This window comes from Schistocerca gregaria, chromosome 6 (assembly GCF_023897955.1).
Source record: "Schistocerca gregaria isolate iqSchGreg1 chromosome 6, iqSchGreg1.2, whole genome shotgun sequence".
Taxonomy (NCBI): Eukaryota; Metazoa; Arthropoda; class Insecta; order Orthoptera; family Acrididae; genus Schistocerca; species Schistocerca gregaria.
Window position 1 is genome coordinate 223,397,620 of NC_064925.1, and position 5,241 is coordinate 223,402,860.

The 5,241-nt window shown below is 41.9% G+C and overlaps 1 pseudogene; it reads left to right on the forward strand.

The window, feature by feature from the left end:
• Positions 1 to 4,171: 4,171 nt before the first annotated feature.
• Positions 4,172 to 4,289, forward strand: LOC126279204 (5S ribosomal RNA; annotated as a pseudogene).
• Positions 4,290 to 5,241: the final 952 nt, after the last annotated feature.

Genomic DNA, 5,241 nt, shown 5'->3' on the forward strand with positions numbered 1-5,241 from the left:
AGGTACAAAATTTAACAGCTATCACATATTCCGTTATGCCATTACTATCGCCATAGGTCACAGAAAGCAGTTTGAGAGCTGCACTAGAAACTCAACCTGAATCATAAATTTTCTTCAAGTAGTGTTTAGAAAAGATAAACACATTCTCTAGATAGATGGTACAAATCCACAACGTCGTTAGGGTGTTTTGTCTGTAGTTGATGACGTTTCCAGTAATTTCGATGTGTCGATTCCCCTCGCGTTCCAAGTTCTTATGACTAGCGGGAGCAATAAATGTACGGGCAACAGCCTGGGAAACCTTTGTTTCAAAGAAGCTCGTGTGATAGAGGCAGAAAACATCTTTATTCTCTCCCCCATTTCTGCCGAGTCCAGCACTCTTAAAGGGTTTTAACGACGACAAAGCGGCAGCGTGGAAATGGCCCTGTTTTCCTGGAGCTGCCGAGCAGAAAATGATAGCGGTGACGCACCCCACAGAGATTTAAACCTCTCGTAGAGCCGCGTGTAGAATAAACAACTGGCTCTGATCTTTGTATGCGCGAAGCAAACTGGCACTGGGTGTATGGTTCCACAGCAAAACACCTGAGACCTCAGTAGGTCAGCAGTAGACAATGCGCATTTCTACGGTTAAGAGCGTGCAGCCCAAGTACGTATATTCTGTCATATTTACGCCGGAGTGCTCAAATTCAGCGCTCAGTAGCTACCAGACAATATAGTCGTAAAACTAAACCACCAACCAGTCATTGGGATTACTTTCGGAGTAATAATCTTTCTGAGAATGTACATGTCTGACTGTGAGAATGAGCGTTTTGGGCACAGTATTTTATGGTAACGTATCGTGAACTGTTGGAAAATGGAACGAAGGCAATGGATGTTGTGCTATGGAAGGATGTTGAAAACAATGATGTGGTGAGAAATGAAGAGGTTCTTCGCGCAATTGGCGTGGAGATGAACATGTGGAAACCATTGATAAGAAGAGGGACACGATGACAGGACATGAGCTAGGACATCAAATAAACCACAGTATCGTTTCTTCCTTAATTATTAACCCTCGTACACCGCCGCACTATATCCAAAATTCCTCTCAAACTTCCACATACACACTCTCCACATTCTGTCCTAACGAAGTTTTAACTACCTACAATTACCTGACAGTTGAATCAGCCTAGAAGTTAACCATTCCTCCAGATTCAACAAAATATTCCTTTTCCTCTCTGTGTCAGAGCTTACCTTCTCCTCATTTTTAACTCTTCCCTTTCAATCCATTCCAACAGCTCGATTCAGTTCCCTCATTCCTACCGATTCCATATCACATCCGTTCCCAAACACGTACCTACAAAAGTCTCATCTGCAGCTCACCTGTTTCTCAAACGGACTTACCTTTTCTCGCCAGTCCCTACTCTCCATCAGTCCCAAATTCTACACCACTATCATCAGTATCTTTTAATAAAAACTGATAGCAGTTCATCAATATTTTAACTTACAAACCGTAAGTAAATTGACTCCTGTTTCATTACTTTTTTGAGTTAATTTAATAACTTTTAAATCCAACTGATTGAAGGGTGATACGTTTCCGAGCCACAAGTCGTCCACATGAATCGAGGGTATAAAATACCGACAAACTAAAAACAAGGACTGAGGTGGCTGCGAACGGAAAAGTTTCAGTCCGACACACAGTTTCAATAGAGGAGGAAGTGTCAAAAAGAGAGCACACACCGCTACAGTCTTAGAGGTTCATATTGTGTTTATGTTTGTTCAGACACTATGGATGTCAAATCATGCTAAGAGGAAGCGGGCCGTATTGGTCACCTGCATGTGCTGACCTGATGTTCAGCTAGAATAACGAATGCTTCTCAACAGACTTAACGGAATTGTATGCTGGAGCTGACCATTTTGCAGTCGTACGTCTCGGGTTTTTCCACGGACCACGCTCTGAAGATGCCCCAAGCAGATTGCGTCAAAGACTCCGGTGGAAAATGCTGCTTCTTTATTCAGTCAGCGCCTCATTTAGCCTCCCAGAATCATCTGGAGAGGCATAGTGAATCGAACGCCTGTCCTACCATCGCATCTACACGCAAATAGAACAACACGGCATTTGGTGGGGAGAGCTATATGTTCCGTCTAGTAAGCTCACAGGGCTATCTTTTTATTAAATACCAAATAGCTTTTTTTTTAACATCAAGAAGTCTTGATCACAATTCATTTATTACGGTGACAGGTTTCGACCACTACTGTGGTCATCTTCAGACCTACAAGTCGTATACAAAGCTTTAATTAGAGGGCTACATACATTTAAAAAATACATGAAGTTATAAAGCTATAAAACGATGAATTACCAATGAGTCAGAACCTACTCCTGCTGGAGAATCACTACTGGAGAAATCAGTGCACGTATTACTACACAGGGTGGTCCATTGATTGTGACAGGGCCAAATATCTCACGAAATAAGCCTCAAACGAAAAAAACTACGAAGAACGAAACTTGTCTAGCTTGAAGGGGGAAACCAGATGGCGTTAAGGTTGGCCCACTAAATTGCGCTGCCATAGGTCAAACGTATATCAGCTGCGGTTTTTTTTATAGGAATCCCAATTTTTTTATAACATTTTCGTGTAGTACGTAAAGAAATATGACTGTTTTAGCTGGACCACTGTAATAGTCACTTATGGCTCACAATTTTAGACGAACAGTTGGTAACAGGTAGGTTTTTTAAATTAAAATACAGGACGTAGGTACGTTTGAAAATTTTATTTCAGTTGTTCCAATGTGATACATGTACCTTTGTGAACTTATCATTCCTGAGAACGCTTGCTGTTACAGCGTGATTACCTGTAAATACCACATTAATGCAATAAATGCTCAAAGTGATGTCCGTCAACCTCAATGCATTTGGAAATACGTGTAAGGGCATTCCTCTCAACAGCGAGTAGTTCGCCTTCCGTAATGTACGCGCTAACGCATGTTGTCAGGCGTTGTCGGTGGATCATGACAGCAAATATCCTTCAACTTTCCCCACAGAAAGGTATCCGGGGACGTCAGATCCGGTGAACGTGCGGGCCATGGTATGGTGCTTCGACGACCAATCCACCTGTCATGAAATATGCTGTTTAATACCGCTTCAACCGCACGCAAGCAATGTGCCGGACATCCATCATGTTGGAAGTACATCGTCATGCAGTGAAACATCTTGTAGTAACATCGGTAGAACATTACGTAGGAAATCAGCTTATTTCGTGAGATATTTGGCCCGGTCACTATCAATGGACCACCCTGTATATAATGGAGGCTCCGCCCACTTCTGACGGAATGATGTCATTACTAACCAATTGGTCATAAGTCGAATAACAAATTAAAATTTCTTAGTTAAAAGAACATTATCAAGAAATAAAAGTAAACATACACTAAACTTAGCCTATTTTTCAGCTTTTGTCAATTAGGAAGCGTTATAAATATTTAAACATGTAGGATAAATGAACTTCGTTTTGACAGTACATGGGTTGCCCTCTCAAGCCTTTTAGTGAACCATTTGGATCCACTGGTTGCCATGGTGAAGTTGCACGCCGTTCCAAAGGTGCAGCAGGCTTCCTTCCACTGAAGTTGTTGTAAAGTCGATAGGCAAACTAGTGGTTGCCATGCTTTTTAAAAATTGTCACACGTAACTGAAAAAAGAAAAATGGAAACTTCATACGAACTTCATAGACATGTTGCTGATAAATAGTACATCGTTCGATGTGACAGTCTTTGCCGCTTCACTTTCACAACTACTTCGTTAAAAAGAAGGCTGCTGCCACATTTATGCACTGGCGTTGATCTTCGCCATGGCATTGCTAAGAGGTTCTCTAGAAATGGATTTCCTGAGTTTTGAGGGAATACGCTCCACTCAGTTCTGAACATTAAATAGTGTCATACCAGCAACTGAAGTAGTACATGAACAGGAATCAGTTATCAGGGTTGAATGCTCCAAATTTTATTGTGTACATATTGATGAAAACATGAAGTGGATGAATCATGTCATTGAGCTTCTCAAACAATTAAGTTCAGATACTTTTGTTTTTCGTACAACCGCTTGTCTGGGATACAAATACAGGTACTTCTCCAAAGAGTCAGCGAATGTATCTTAATAGTTAAAATGCTACAAAACTAGAAGATAAAATTACCTTTCTTATGCATTATTATGGCAACAGCCTTGCCGCAGTGGATACACGGGTTCCCGTCAGATCACCGAAATTAAGCGCTGTCGGGCGTGGCCGGCACTTGGATGGGTGACCATCCAGGCCGCCATGTGCTGTTGTCATTTTTCGGGGTGCATTCAGTAATGCCAATTGAGGAGCTACTCGACCGAATAGTAGCGGCTCCGGTCAAAGAAAACCATCATAACGGCCGGGAGAGCGGTGTGCTGATCACACGCCCCCCCCCCCCCCCCCCCCCACAATTCCGCATCCTTATCTGAGGATGATACGGCGATCGGATGGTCCCGATGGGCCACTTGTGGCCTGATGACGGAGTGCTATGCATCATTATAGCTGTCAGTGGCTCAGAATGAACTCCAACATGCAGCAACAAAAGTTTTTATCATTTGCCCAAAAACATATAATACTTTTCACTAACGTTACCATTAATCATGCTAGATTAGCGTTAACGGTAATACATATCATGTAAACTCACTCGTTCCACGTAATTTCGATAAAATAATAATTTAAATTATCTATGGAACATGTAACTAACTACGTGGTGTACTGTAGCAGGTGTAGATTACCTGAGGACAAGGTAAAGCATATAGCATAAAGCACAAACACACACACGCACACACACACACACACACACAAATTATAAGTAAATCATGAGCATGGGAAATACTTAACAAGAATATTGATCCTTACAAATGATAAATATTTCATACTGTCGCTAACATTTATAACATTTGGCATTTCAGTAATTGCACAATGATAGTTTCATTTCGAAGTACAATTGTCTGTAACCTGATATAAAGTTCTGGACAACTGTTCAATTAGCACGTATCCGGATCTTTGTTAACATGCTACTGCTATAGTAAGCGACGGTTACAAGTGGTCGTTGCATACGTGGAGATTGGACTGGGCGGCTAAGCGCTCGGACTTTCCGGCTGCCGTGGCCTAAGAAAACACACGGAGACATCTCTGGTGATCCATCAAGGGAAGTAGAACTGCAGCCGGACACGTAGTACTTGAATAATAACAACAAAACCAGCGGCTGTATTTGAATCCTAC